Source organism: Thamnophis elegans, chromosome 7 (assembly GCF_009769535.1).
Source record: "Thamnophis elegans isolate rThaEle1 chromosome 7, rThaEle1.pri, whole genome shotgun sequence".
Lineage (NCBI taxonomy): Eukaryota > Metazoa > Chordata > Lepidosauria > Squamata > Colubridae > Thamnophis > Thamnophis elegans.
In genome coordinates, this window is record NC_045547.1 from 55,171,891 (window position 1) to 55,188,284 (window position 16,394).

Below are 16,394 nucleotides of genomic sequence, written 5' to 3' on the forward strand. Positions count from 1 at the left end.
CATATTCTTTCCCATGTGTCCAACATTATTGGTTCTTCAATATTTTGAGCCCACTTTTAACTAGTTCTGTTTCCGAATCCATCTGTATTAGTACATTATATATCCTCTTTATATGCATTAAACTTTGATCTCTTATTTGTTTAAACAAATTATCCTCAACTTTGACAAAACCAGTTTTTTGGTCTATTTTCCACCTGGCCTGTAATTGGCCATACTGGAACCATGTTTGAACTACCTTCTCCTCTTTCAATACCTCTAAATACCTCCCATTCCTCAGCGTTCCCAACGCGTGCACAGAAGACCATCCTATTTAAAGGACTACGCATGCGCTGTCTGGGGGGAAGGGTGTTGTATCCTTTCGACGCAGCCGGCAGGCGCGGCCAGAGCCTCAGGCTCCTGATTGGCTCTGGCGCGCCAGCCGGCCGGCGGGATAAATGCCAGCCACCGATTGGCTACCCGCCTGACAGCTGTCAAATATAAATAGCTGTCAGGCGGGCTCCGCTCTCGTTCGTGTTCTGAGTTGTTGCCTGTTCTTCGTTCAATAAAGTTGACTTGTTTTACCTCAGAGCCTCGTCTTTAAAAATACTGCATTAATATTACACTGTACCAGTGATGGGGAACCTTTTCAGCACTGAGTGTGTTCGTCAGGGCCACAATGCAGAAGAGGAGCTGCCCAGGAGGCATGTGTGCACTGGGAAATGAACTTACGGTTTCTACCATATGCCATAGGCATAAGCTGTACTGAGAATCAGAATAGATTAAATAGATTTAAAAATTAGAATTAGGGTAAGGTGACCAGATTTTCAGATTGGTAAAGAGGGACACCATTGACCCGGGGGGCGGGGCGCGGGGGGGGGGGGCGCTTGATTAAAAATTTTATATTTTGTCAAACATGACCCCAGGACACTGAAACCATCATAAATACGAATCTGTTGCCAAACATCAAAATTTTGATCACATGACCATGAGGATGCTGCAACGGTCGCTAAGTGTGAAAATGGTCACTAAGTGTGAAAATGGTGATCAGACACTTTTTTCAATGCCATTGTAACTTTGGTCACTAAATGAACTGTTTGAGACTTGCATTATAATGCCTTATGCCAGCTTACATTTTCAAGAGAGAGAAGCTAAACTCCTTGTTAGAATTGAAATAGAAATGAATAGAGTAGAGTAAAATAGAATAGAATAGTTTATTAGCCAAGTGTGATTGGACACACAAGGAATTTGTCTTTGGTGAATATGCTCTCAGTGTACATAAAGAAAAATAAAATAGTAAGATAGTGGGATCCTTGCTGCACCAAGCCTTCACTAATCCTCTCACTTTCATCAAAAACAGTAAAAATCACTCATGCTTTTTTATTTCTATTTATTATTTTGCTATGGCCACATATGAATATATATGCACATTCCAAACAGATTTTCTTACTAAACAGCCACCATTCTCATCCATAGGTCACTAAATGCCTCACCAACCTTTTCTGTATTCTTTCATTTCCTTCCATCCATTTTATTTATTTAACACAGAGTAGATTAGGCTGTCAGCCTTAGTCATTCTTCTAACATGACAACAATTCTTACCAACAAGGACGGTATTGGCACATTTTAGCTAATGCAACCTAAACATAACCAAAGCCTATTTCACTTCAAGTATGCTAACTTTATTCTATGCCTTCCCACGCATTACATGGCTTGAACGTTCGCGGATCACCACCAAATTGCACAGGTGGTTGTTCTACCAGATGGACATCCTTACTTTTTCTCGAAAACGGGAGAGAGGCTGCCTTTCCTAGTCTAGCCCCGTAACAACAACCCTACGAGGTAGGCTGGGTTTTAAAAAAAAGCGAGTGTTGGTGAATTCTGCAACTGCATCACCTCTTCGCTGCTCTCGCTTCCCAGGGAGCTCCCTTTCCTCTCACCAAGCAGCCCGTTCTCGGAACAAAACGGAGAGGCTCAGAGGCGGATACGCCTGGCAGTCGATGGGGACGGTGCTGAGAGGGGCGTGCGCTGGGAAAGGGAGCTTGCACGGTCCGCCTCTGAGCCTCTCCGCGCAGTCACCCCCTTCCCCGTCACGCCCCCCACCCCAAAAACAAACCACCAGCGCTCCTCCCGCTCCCCCACTCCCCAGGCCTGCAGCGCCTTTTCTTCCCGTTCGGCTCCGAGCCACCGTCACGGACCTCTTTTGGCTTCGCTCTAGGCACCGGCCGCTGCGCCGCCGTCCTCCCCTCCATCATTCCCCCTCCTCCCAGAGCACCACTGGAAACATGCCAACCTCAATACGGATGCAAAGGCGTCACATCGCCGCTACCCATGTTCACGAGGCGCCGGGCATTGCAGGGCGCAGAGGAAGCCAGCAGACAGACGGGAGACTTGGGGACGGGGGAAGGAAGAGATCCCGTCCAGGGTGAAAAGAGGGAAAAGCGGAGAGCCTACCCTGGATGGGATCTCTTCCTCCCTCTCCCCCCGGTCTCCCGTCTGTCTGCTGGATTCCTCTGTGCCCTGCGATGCCCGTCTGGGTTGGCTTCCTTGGACACTCAGCTGCCACCCCCACCCCCACCTTCCCTCCGACCAACTGTCAGTTTATTCTTTCTGCACGTGAAAGCGCTTTAGTCAGTGGAGTGTGTGCTGGGAGGAATCTCTCTTCTCCTCCCTGCACGGACCCCACGGTGCCTGCATCAGAGCTCGGGCGGGATTCAGGTGAAGGAAAGGACTTTTCTTTTGCCAGCATCAGAGCTCGGGCAAGCAAAAGCAAGTATTTTAATCAGTGGGCTATGCGCAGGAACGAATATATCCCCTCCTCCATGCACGCATCCACTGAATAAAGTGCTTCCTCTGGCCCGCCTGATCTCTGCTGCGGGCGAAAGGGAGCTGGGAGGATGGGAGATTCCTCTCTCCACGTGAAAGCGCTTTAGTCAGTGGAGTTCGTGCTGGGAGGAATCTCTCTTCTCCTCCCTGCACGGACCCCACGGACCCCAATTCCACTTATGGCCTCAGGTCTATTTACCAGTTAGAGGGTCTGGAATTGATCGTTGCCAATTGGGGGGCGCAGAGGAACCCAGCAGAGAGACGGGAGACCGGGGGAGGGGGGAAGGAAGAGATCCCATCCATGGTAAAAAGAGGGAAAAGCGGAGAGCCTACCCTGGACGGGATCTCTTCCTCCCCCACCCCCCGATCTCCCGTCTGTCTGCTGAGTTCCTCTGTACCCTGCGATGCCTGGTGCCTCGTGAACATGGGTGGTGGCGATGTGACGCCTTTGCAGGTGCCTCAGTTGATCGTGGGCGGATCTCAATTGATGAGGAACTCAATAATGCTGGCACATAAAGCTTTTTTTCCCCCTCGGAAACTGAAGCTCCTTTAAAGAAAAAGGGAAGGGCGGGCAGCTTCACGTGAGTGAGTAACTCCGGCGGTGGGAATCGGGAGGCTTCGGGTGGGCAGCGGCGCTTCCCTTGCAAACGGGGATCAGCGCACTCGCCGCCTCCCCCTCCCCCGGGAGGAGCTCTGCAGTGGGACAGACGAATGGAGGGGGAGATCACCCCTTCCTTCTCCGAGCCCCCAAACCCCGTCTTCCCTGGCCTGCACCCCTGCGCCCAGGCTCCTTTGGGTTTGGGGCTAATCCGAATGGGTGGAGCAGGGGATCCCCAGGGCAGAGGCCTCCCGGTGCAACGGTCTTCCGCAGCTCCGGAGCTAACCTTCGCCTTCCCGCCCAGGATTGCAAGGCTGGAGGCCTCGGCAGCAGCCACCCCCACCCCCAGCCGGCCAACCCTCGCCCGTACCATGAGTTTACCGGCCAGGTATCCATTGAGCTGGAGGGCAGGCACCGTGGCTTCCTCACGGCTAGTCTCGCTGCTTTCCCCGGGCTCGGCTCCATTTCCTCCCCGCCCATTTTCGCTCCCTCGACTGAGGCCTTCACCCCGCCCAAACCTACCTGCCAGCGGACCCTTGCTACGAACCTCCGCAAGGAGAACCGATACACGTGGCCGCCTCTTTTCCCTTCCGCGGCCACTTCCAGCCTGCCTTCTCACATGCTGGTCAAGCGCTTCCCGCCCGTCCTTCGCTTTGGGGATCCTTCGCTTGCTCTCTTCGGCACGCTTTGCATTTTAGCCCTCACTTCTCATCTCTGCCTCCCCGGCTCAGCTGCGCCCTCGCTTCCCCCACTCGCCAACGATCATCCCAGAGGCTCCAAGCAGAGACTGAAGGAAGACTGCATTTCAGTTAGCGCACCTCGGAGTCACCGATGCCGGCTTCCCCGCTGCGACTGGCGGGAACGGCAATGAAAGCTCGGGCTTCACTCCTCCGTCTGGGGCTGCGGCTAACAGGGACGGCCAAGCGCTTTCCTCAAAAACCCCGCCTTCCACACACACACGGCTTCCAAAATCCGGGGAGTTGCGGGGAGGGACGATCTTCTTCACCTCTCTCAGGTTGCCCGGTTCCCCTCCCCAGTTCCTCTCATGAGTAGCTCGCAAGGGAAGGCCTTCCCTTCCCTTGCTAAAGGCCACCGCCGCCCACCCGAAGCGGCGAAGCCTCCCGATTCCCACCGGCACCGGAGTTACTCACCAGGGCAGTGCAGCAAAAACAAACAGCGAAGGCGAAATGAAATGGAGACTCGTGAGAGTCACGACTTGCGCGGCGTGCTTAAGCGGACTCCAGCCAATCAGTGAGCTGGCTGGGATGGAAAATTTTAAGCACCCTCGTGCGTGCTTAAAGTTTTCCATCCTAGCCAGCTCACTGATTGGCTGGAGTCCAGGCCAATTAAATCAGTGAGCGGCAGGCTGGGCTGGCTTAAATTTGTAGGTAGCATAGAACAGAACGATGAGCCAGCCCAGCAGCTGATGGACGGGAGCTGCGAGCGCCAAAAAAGCGTGCCTTTTAAAAAAGCGGGCGGGACGCGGGAAAATGTATCAAAAAGCGGGGGTGTCCCGCCAAAAGCGGGACGTCTGGTCACCTTAAATTAGGGGGAATATAGTTATACATGATTTTGTATAATATATTTAAAATGAATGTTAGAGGTTATGATTAGATTTTGAAAAAGGATATTAGATATGCCTAAGAATAGGGTTATGACTATTATAAATATGGATTAATTGAAAATTGAAGGAATATGTGCCGATATAAATACACTGTATTTTTCAGTGTGTAAGATGCACCAAGATTTTGAAGAGGTAAATTTTTTAAAAAGTTTTTCTGCAGACCTCCCAAACCCTCTGCATCAGTGGTGGGCTGCAGGTGGTACGTCCCGATATGGGTGTACAGGAGCCTGCCACGAGCACCGGATATCATTCCGGTGTGCTGCTCCAGAGGGCCCACCCGCCCGAGCTTCTTACCAGTCTTTTAAGTCTTCAGCGCTTCCGTGCACGCGCATGGTGCATACAGCACCTGCGCGATGCTCCGTTGAGCAGCTGGAGCGTCATAGAGGTGGTAATACGCATGCACGTGCTGCACGCATCCATGTGGACATCACCGGGCCTGTTCCAACTGTACTGTTTGGAGCCAAGGTGGCGCAGTGGTTAAATGCAGCACTGCAGGCTACTGCTAGATCAGCAGGTCAGCGGTTCAAATCTCACCGGCTCAGGGTTGACTCAGCCTTCCATCCTTCCGAGGTGGGTAAAATGAGGACCCAGATTGTTGGGGGCAATATGCTGACTCTCTGTAAACCGCTTAGAGAGGCCTGAAAGGCCTATGAAGCGGTATATAAGTCTACTGCTATTGCTATTGCTATGAGACTGTTTGGAACGGGATCCGGAAACCAACACTGCTCTACACGCTTCATTTTTTGTGAAAAACATGCATGCAGAGAGTTTGAGAGGCCTGCAAAGTGCTTCTAGGGGGTGGGGGGGGGAAACAAGCAAAAAAATGGCCAATTTTCCCTTGTTTTTGCCCTTCCCAGCCCCCAGGAGCATTTTGCAAGCCTCTCAACCCCTCTGCACGTACATTTTTGTGAAGGGGCGTTTTGGGAGGACAAAAATGCTGTATTCAGTTTATAAGCACCCAGATTTTAACTCTCTTTTTTTGGGGGGGGGGAAGGTGCATCTTATACTCTGAAAAATACAATATATAATAATACCAGACTATGACTATTAGAAGGATGTAGTAAATATTGATTAATTGAAAATTGAAGGAATACGAGCTGATATTAATATATATAACACTAGACTATGTTCATTCGATTAATGTAGTAATATTTATTTATATATATTGGTTTTGTACCAAAATGAACAATAGTCAGATGCCATATGGTTTATGCAATGATATTGATGATATTAGTGTGTTTTAAAAACTTTACCCAGAAATAATAATCTGTTCACTCTGCCCGGTTTTCCGTGCCAGGAGGCTTGCAAAGGCAGAGCTGGGTCTCAGAGGGGCCAGTGATAGAGAGGGGAAGCTCGGAGGATCACTTTCAAATATGGCGCCAGAGAGACTGGCCTTTATGGCTGGATCCAGAGGCGTGACAGCCTGATAAATGGAGAAGGAAGCGAGAAGAGGGAAACAGCTGAAAGTATCGGTGGAGTTCAAGGAGTTGGAATGAAATACTGGGGTGACTCGCAGGAAGCGTGAACCTATAGCTTGGCGGGTGAGTGAGTCTCCAAGATGGAAAAAAAGGGGGCATTTTAGTGGTGGGAGCAGAGCCTTGAGAAGACGGAGTTAACATTCAGAGAAGGAATGGAGGAAATGTGCTGATGACTTGAGCTTGCTGGACAGTTACCACAGGCAGAAGGAACACGAGCTGAGATTGTTATTAGACTGGGACTAAACAGACTAAACAGATTGCAAAAAAGGAAAAAACTAACTATAAGAAGCTTCTGTCTGGGAAGAAGACAATGGAGATTTGATCTGGCAGGGGAAGGGAGAGAACTGTGATAGTGACTGTGCTAAATAGACAGAAGGCAATATCCTGGACATTAAGGGAGGAGAAGCTGATGCAACAATAAGAACAACGAAAAAGAACTTTCTAAGTTTCTGGAAATCTGTGCAATCTAAGTAACCTGATACAATTATATAAAATACTGTATAGCTATTATTTACTGTATAGCTGTTCATTTAAAACTAGACTTGGAACTTTATATAGAATACTTTAAAGACCTTTATATTTTATACTTTCTGACATATAGTCTCATAGATACATATAGATATTACCCAGTGGACATATACGTATGTGAAAGCAAACTTATATAGTATAAGTATATTTATATATCCTATATATTTTTATAATGTAATCAATTTAATAATCAAGTAAAAATTACATATATTTATTTATATTTATATTTTTATAAGTAGACTTAAGGTATTAAACAAATCAGGTTCCAATTCATGCCAGGGAAGAGTATTTTAGGGAGCTTTATACTGTTGCAGAAAATGACAGGCTTTAGACTTCTCAGGATACAGGAAAAGTTTATTTGGCAGCCAGGTTCAGAAAGCTAGCCCATGGCTTAGCATTGCAAGTTGTGAACAACCTTAATTATCGAAGCACACATTCTTATACATTCTCAAAAGCATTGCAACACGGAAATACTTAACACATTTCTTAGTGGTTACCTTGAGGAGAAAACCGTATATGGGGTGTTACTTCTCCTTTTGTTTATGGAGTACGTGTCATTAACAAACTTTAATTGAACCTTGGACTTTTGACATCTTGTGGTTAGGCACTGGCTTCCTGTTCTTCTGCAAGCTGCAATACTGTCTATGTGGCTTTAATATAAAAGTAAAGGCGCTCTAAGAGGCTGTCCAGCCTGACCCAGTAGGTTTCACACTTAATGTCCAAATCTCACTTTACGACTGCTTTAATACAGATCCTGACTATGTAACCAAGGAGAGTCAAGATAGTTTGGACCTAACTCCTTACTGGCCCCCTGTTACACCAGAAGAAATATCCTGGTTGATTGGAGCCCTAAAGGCTAATAAGGCACCCGGGGCTGATAATGTCCTGCCAGAAATAATCAAAAAGAATGCCAGTTGGTGGGCTCCACTTTTAGCATCACTGTTTACATTTATAGATAAAACAGGCCATGTGCCTTGAGAGTGGGGAGTAGCAATTATCATACCAATTTTTTAAAAAGGTAATAGAAATGACCCAGGCAACTATAGACCCATTAGTCTTCTAAGCGTTATTAGTAAACTGTATGCCAAACACCTAAATTATAAATTATCAACATTGGCTAATTTCAGGGGGGGGGGGATAATCAAAGACGAACAAGCCGGTTTTAGAGAAGGAAGATCTATGGTGGATCATATTTTGGTACTCCACATTTAGTACAAAAATACACATATAAAAAAAAAATCCTCTCTTTTTGTGGCCTTCCTTGATTTTAAGCAGGCCTTTGATTCAATATCCAGGATCACCCTCTGGGAGAAATTAAAATGCACCTCTATTGATAAACGCCTCCTCTTCCTCATACAAAAATTGTATGCCAATTCCACCTTGAAAGTGAGGTGTAATCCCCAAGGGAGTTTAACCATCTCAGTAAGGGTACAAAAAGGGGTACGGCAGGGTTGCATCCTGTCCCCCTCCCTCTTTAACTTCTATATTAATCCCCTGATTGATCTCTTACAGAACCCTGATTTCCATCCTCCTAACCTACACAACGCAAAGTGCCAATTATCTTATATGCTGATGACGCCGCTATCATTTCACAAACCCCTGTAGGACTGAAGAGAGCAATTAGGGCAACACTCAGCTATTGCAAGCAAAATAAGCTGGTCCTTAATTTTGATAAATTTTAGTTTTTGCTAAAAGACTAAGCCAATACTAAGCCTCTGGAAAATAGAAGGACATAGTTTGGAACATGTTAGAATATTTATTATTATTTATTTGTCTTGTCTTGTATGCCACCCACTCCCTGAGGACTCCGGGCGGCTCACAAAAGACAAGGGAAAGGGGGGAACAAGACAAAGACAACATATTAAAAACAAAACCAACATTCACAATTTCTGTGGAGGTAGGTGCTTCTCAGCTCCCCCCAACCAGCTGGAACAGCCAGGACTTGGTGGCTTTGCGGAAGGCCGGGAGGGTAGTAAGGATCTGGATCTCAACAGGGAGCTCGTTCCAGAGGGCCGGAGCTGCAACAGAGAAGGCTCTCCCCCGGGGAGTCGCCAGCCGACATTGGCTGGCAGATGGAATCCGGAGGAGACCCAACCTGTGCGATCTAATTGGTCTGAGAGAGGTAATCGGCAGGAGGCGGTCTCTCAGGTACCCAAGTCCGATGCCTTGTAGAGCTTTATAGGTAGCGACCAGCACCTTGAAGCGGATTCGGAGACTAATAGGTAGCCAGTGCAGCTCGCAGAGGATAGGTGTAACGTGGGTGTACCTTGGTGCACCCACAATCGCTTGCACGGCTGCATTCTGGACTAATTGGAGTCTTCGAACACTCTTCAAGGGCAGCCCCATGTAGAGCGCATTACAATAATCCAATTTAGATACCTTGGGGTGGTTTTCCACTCGCAAGGGACATGGAAGGCACACCTGGATCACACATTGCAAGTAGCCAATAGGTCCTCAAATGCAATTAAACATTTCTTTTATACAGGTGGAGGTCAGTTAGTACCTGCTGCCTTAAAACTTTTTGAGGCCAAAACATTGGCACAAATTCTATATAGGGCACAAACAGGAATCCTTGCAAAGAGAGACTTGCTAGAAACCATACAAACCAAATTCCTGCGAGCCATCTTAGCCGCACCCAATGGAACTCCAAATGCCCAGTTAAGAATTGAGACAGGCATGCCTCAAATTCAGGTAAGGGCCTGGAAGATGATGACCATTCATTGGCTTAAAATGCATTTCTTTCCAGAGGGACTGTCCCCACTAGTGTTGACTGACAATTTCTCCTCCCCCTGGAAACAGGCAATTGATCACAAGCTGGGCTCTTATGGGCTCTCACCGGTATTCTTAATGTCCCTAGGCTTTGTAGTAATCAATAGAATGAGGGACATGGAGTTCCAAGAAGAATTAAATAGGTTGCCTTTCCACAGTAGGGACAGAATCAAACAGGATGTGTGGGAATCGGCAAGATATCTGAATGACCTGATCTCTCCAAAACAAAGAATAGCTTTATTCAGAGCCAGATTTAACATTCTTCCCTCAGCACTCCTCCAGGGCAGGTATAAAAGAACACCTATAGCCGAACGCGTTTGTATATGTGGTAAAGGAGAAGTGGAAGATAATTCACATGTACTATTACACTGCGAGCTATACAGAGCTTGTAGGTCTGCACATATTCTCCCCTTATTAGAGAGATTGCCAGGGAGGGCAGACAATGTTTATCTAGGCTTTCTCCTCCAGGACACTAACCTCGTTACCAAGTATGCAGTGGCAAAGTTCTGTGCTGCTGCAATGTCCATAAGAAAAAAATTGGCTACAGAAGTATAGTTGTCATCTTGTACCAATTATCTGGACATATCTCTAACAATCTTTGGACCATTGTATTTACTCCTATACTTAAGAGTGTCAGCCTCTGCTTTGCTGCTGCTTCGGCTGCCATTGAAACAGGGAGGGAGGGCATGGTATTTGGGTGGGGTTTACTAATTGTGCTGGAGGAAGATTCTGGAGTTCTGCTGCCTGTCGGACTGCGCATGCGGAGGAGGTTCCCGCCAAGGCCAACGGCACCGACATTCCATCTTGGTGATGCCTTTTGAAGTTATCTCACACCTGACACTTGGGAGAATTATGATTGGACTGCAACTGGGATGCCAAGGGGTGGGGAATGGGTTATTTTATATATCACTCGCTTTCGCACCTAAATAATCAGTCTTCGCTTTGCTACGCTTCTAATCATTTATAATTAGTAAAAGTACACTTGATTTCTATCAATGGACTCTCGTGGTTTTCTTTCCTAATTATTCAATGAAGAGGTGCTGACAGTAAGCGAAGACTCACTCGCACCCCACCAAGAGGTCTCAACCTACCGTGGGGTGTGTACTCAAAAGAAGGAACGGAGAAAAAGATGTCATTGCAAGTGAGCGATGATGAGGAGACTGGAAGAGAAACTGCAGAACCATCTTTACCTGAAAAGCTAGCTGGGTTGAGGATAGAAGAAACTGCAGTTCGGCCCCGATGGACTTTGGGAGTGGGGCAAAAGGAAGATTGTGAGAGTTTGGATGCTGGAGTTACCAGGAGAAAACAAAAGAAAAAAACCAGCCGACTCGGAAGAAGCTATAACCGAGCGGAGGTCCCTAGAAAGAGAACAAACGGAAGAATTTGAACAAAGGTACTCTATGCATAAATTTAGGGAGGGTGAAGAGGCCGAGGGGGGATGGGAGCAAACAAACCCAGAAACAGCCTCCCCCCCCAGCCAGAGCTGCTGCCAGAGTAGGGGGGGGGCAGAAGATGCAGAATGGCAAAAGTCCCTCCCTTGCCAGTAAAATATAATGGAAATCCCAGGGACCTGGGTCTCTTTGTTATACAGATTTGGAATTATATGGAAATTTATGGGCCCGATTTAGAAACAGATGAGATGAAGGTGCGAATGGTTTTACTTTCTTTGGAGGGAAAAGTGGCCGATTGGATGGTCAGCTTACACCAATGTAACTCCCCCCTCCTGAGGAATTTTGATGTCTTTATGACTGCACTAAAGAGGAGATTTGATGATCCACTGATTGAGAAACAGGGGAAGGTGAAATTTATGGCCCTCAAACAGGGAGATAGACCGGTGGCTGAATATATTCAGGAGTTTCAACAGCTTTCTTCTTATATGAGAGGCTGGTCTGAAGAGGCGCTGCTCGACCAGTTTGCATTGGGATTAAATGAGGACATTTACCAACAATGTGTTAACAGACACCTTCCCAAGCGAGTTACAGCTTGGTATGAAAATGCAGCAGACGTTGAGCTCGACTTGATTAGACTTCAACGTGTGAAAGAGGAGAAAGCAGAGAGATCACCCCCCCCAGCTCAAAGGGCCCCATTCCACATCGGGGTGAAGGGAAGGGAAGCTCCACCGGCAAGGCCAAGCCTTTCACGTGCTTCCGTTGTGGGAAAGGGGGCTATCGCGCCATGGATTGCCACGTTAAACTTCCTGCAACCGCCCTGTCCCCTGCCAAGAGGGAAGGGAAGACTAGCAAGGCCCCAGGGAGGAAGAAAGAGGCTGCTTTCGCTGCTGAAAATACCCCCCAGCGTTTCCGGCAGGAGGCGGAAGAAGAAGCGGATGTGACCACCAGCTCCTCTGATGACTCCGATGACGATGCTTCGCCTCGTTGGGTGAGTTCGAATAAAGGCCCCATGTTGATCCCAATAGAGTTAAGGGTGCCACCCGATGGGGAGACAGAACAGCTTCCCGCCCTCCTTGATTCGGGCTGTTCTAGATGTATGATTAATCCTGCAATGGTTGAAAAACTGGGCTTGAAATTGAGGACTTTGAAAATCCCTATTGTTTTTTGCCAAATCGATGGATCCATTGCAGGGGGTGGCCCTGCCCATTTCTACACTGAACCTCTAGAGATGAAAATGGGCACCCATGTGGAATTGATCTCTTTTATTGTGGCTCCTGGAATGGACAGACCCCTTATTTTGGGACTCCCCTGGCTTCGTAAATGGAACCCTCGCATTAACTGGAGGGAGGGGTGGCTGCGTATTCGGACCAGCACAGCCCCAGACGGGAAGGCCGACGCCCCAGAGCCTGCTGGCTCCAGCCCCGCATTGGCCACCAGGGGCCAGGAGAAAATTGAGGGGGAAGAAAAGATGCCAAAAGAGTATTGGGACCTGAAGGGGGTTTTTAGTGAAAAATCTTCAGATAAACTTCCACCCCACAGACCTACTGATTGCTCCATCGATATTTTGCCTGGAGTAAAGCTTCCAAAGCCCCAAATATATTCAATGTCTCCTAGGGAAATGGAGGAAATGAGGAAATCCATTGATAAAAACTTGAAAAGGGGTTTCATTGAGCCAGCACGGCCCAAGGTGGCAGCGCCTGTGTTGTTCAGAGAAAAGAAAGATGGCTCCCTGAGATTATGTGTTAATTTCAAAAACTTGAACTGCATCTCAGCTCAGAACCTATACCCATTACCACTGATGAAGGACATGCTGGCCCAACTGGGAAAGGGACGTATTTTCACTAAATTGGACCTCAGAGAAGCATACTATAGGGTCCGCATAAAGGAGGGGGATGAGTGGAAGATGGCTTTCAACTGCCCCCTGGGTTGTTTCCAGTTCCGGGTAATGCACTTTGGCCTGCAGGGGGCACCAGCAGTTTTCATGCAATTAATTAATGAAATTTTGCATGACCACCTTTACAAGGGCGTTATCGTATATTTAGATGATATCCTTATTTACACTCAAACATATGACGAACATGTCAAGTTGGTCCGCACTGTCCTGAAGAAGCTCCGAGCCGCTGAACTTTATGCCAAGTTATCCAAATGTGAGTTTCACCAAGAGAAGATAGACTACCTTGGGTATCGTATCTCCCCCGCTGGTATTGAGATGGACCCCGCTAAGGTCAAGGCGGTCACTGAATGGGAGGCGCCCCGTACACGTAGGCAATTACAGAAATTTTTGGGTTTTGCCAATTTCTATCGTCAGTTCATCCTTTCTTTTGCCAAAATTGCACTTCCCATCACTAATTTGTTGAAGTCCAAAGGTGGGCCTAAACCTAAGCCTAGCAAGCCATTGAATTGGACCATGGAGTGTCAAGCTGCTTTTGAGAAGTTGAAACGACTCTTTGCCGCAGAACCGGTTCTGAAGCATCCGGAGATGGACAAGCCTTGTGTCGTTCAAGCTGATGCCAGCGACGTGGCAGTAGGGGCCTTCTTGCTTCAGACTAACGAGCAAGGTAAATTACAACCGTGTGCATACACCTCCCGTAAACTCACAGACACGGAAAGACGTTGGGCAATCTGGGAGAAGGAAGCATTTGCTGTACATTGGGCTTTGGCCACGTGGCACCACTTTCTGGAGGGCGCTAAGCACCCGTTTGAGGTGTGGACTGACCATAAGAACTTGGAAGCTTTGAGGACTCCCAGACGCCTCTCCCCTAAGCAGATGCGCTGGGCTCAGCATTTCAATCGGTTCAATTTCACACTCAAGTACATCCCAGGAGGGAAAAATTTTATGGCTGATGCTTTGTCCAGACTTCCTCAATACAACTGCTCTAAGCTCAGTGTTATCCAGCCCGTGGTTCCCACGTCCAGCCTCGCTGCTCCTGTTGTTACTAGGCAACAGTCACGCTCAAAGGTGGAAGTGTCTCAAGATTTTCTCTCCAATCTCAAAAAGGCCCTTCCCCAAGATGATTGGTTCCAGCAGCATCAAGGTGAATGCACTATGAGGGACGATTTGCCATGGATTGGAGCGAAACTTTACATCCCTGCCTCTCTTCATCTCGTTGTCCTCCAACGGGCTCATGATTCCAAGTTAGCGGGGCATTTTGGATTTGTGAAGATGCTGCATTTGGTGAAATGGCAATTTTGGTGGCCCCCTTTGAAGAAGGACATTGAACTTTATGTTGCCAGCTGTCCAGTCTGTGCAGCCGCTAAACGCCCGCCGGGGAAACCACAGGGTTTACTCCAGACTGTAGCCCGCCCTGTCGCCCCCTGGAAGGAAATTTCTATGGACTTTATTGTCGAACTTCCTGAGAGCCAGGGGCACACCGTTATATGGGTGGTTACTGACTTATTTTCCAAACAAGTTCATTTTATTCCGTGCCATAAGATTCCTTCTGCAAAGGCACTTGCTAAACTCTTCATTTCTCACATTTATCGTTTGCATGGCGTGCCTGATCGCATCATTTCTGATAGAGGTGTGCAATTCACTTCTGTTTTTTGGAAGGAATTTCTTAAGCGCATTGGCTCCGCCCAGGGTCTAAGCTCCACCCACCACCCTCAGACTAATGGGGCTTGTGAGAGGACTAATTCTGTTCTGGAACAATATTTATGTTGTTTCATCAATTACCAGCAGGATGATTGGGTGGACTTGTTGCCGCACGCGGAAGTGGCTTATAATAACTCCGTACATAGCAGCACTGGATTCACTCCTTTTCGAGTTGTATCTGGCCAGGACTTTGTTCCTATTCCCGAGGTTCCTCTTGAGCAGCCACAGATTTCGTCCATCTCCGAATGGAGTGAGCAGTTGAGGCATATTTGGCCTTTGGCACTTAGTACTTTGGATGCTGCGCATTGCGCGCATAAGAAACAGGCTGATAAGAAGCATGCACAACCTTATCAGTACAAGGTGGGTGACCAAGTTTATTTATCCACGAAGTTCCTTCAAACTACGCAAAAGTCTAAGAAGTTGGGGCCTAAGTACGTGGGCCCGTTTCCCATAATCAAGGTCATCAATCCTGTTTCGGTTCGCTTGCAGCTACCCAAGCACCTCAGCCGTGTTTATCCGGTTTTCCACATTAATCTCATTAAACCTGTTCGCTTCTCATCTTTACGTCCACCTGTGGACCCACCGCCTGCCCCCCTGTTGATTGATGGTGAACAGCATTTTGAGGTCCGAGAAATATTGGACTCTCGGCGGCAGCGGAATCGGATTCAGTACCTAGTGGCTTGGAAGCATTTTCCTCCATCTCATGCCGAGTGGGTGGACAAGTCCCACCTCCGTGCTCCCCAGCTGCTCCGCCAATTTTATTCTACTTATCCTGACAAACCCTGATTGACTCTCCTTCCTGACTTTCTCTCCCCCCCCCCTTTTTCTTTTTCTGTTTTTGTTGTTCGGCTGTTTGTTTGTGTTTTGTCGTTTTCCAGGCCTGACTGCCTTTTTCCGGGGGACGGCTGGATGTCAGCCTCTGCTTTGCTGCTGCTTCGGCTGCCATTGAAACGGGGAGGGAGGGCATGGTATTTGGGAGGGGTTTACTAATTGTGCTGGAGGAAGATTCTGGAGTTCTGCTGCCTGTCGGACTGCGCATGCGGAGGAGGTTCCCGCCAAGGCCAACGGCACCGACATTCCATCTTGGTGATGCCTTTTGAAGTTATCTCACACCTGACACTTGGGAAAATTATGATTGGACTGCAACTGGGATGCCAAGGGGTGGGGAATGGGTTATTTTATATATCACTCGCTTTCGTGCCTAAATAATCAGTCTTCGCTTTGCTACGCTTCTAATCATTTATAATTAGTAAAAGTACACTTGATTTCTATCAATGGACTCTCGTGGTTTTCTTTCCTAATTATTCAATGAAGAGGTGCTGACAAAGAGCATTGCACCCAGATAAACCAGGGAGTGACCCGAACAATCTGAGAACATGTATGTTATTTTCCATTTTTAACATCAATACCTTTTAATTATATCTTAATGTCAGTATTTTTAACATAGTGTAAAAATTTATGTGTATTGCTGGTCTTTGACCGTAATAAAGATTTACTTATGTACTTGTAGTATGAAAAATGTCATTAGATACAAAGATATCTTAACAGAAAGGGAGGAACTAAAACAAAAACAAGAATTAGAAAAACAAGGCATTGATATAGGATGGTTTTC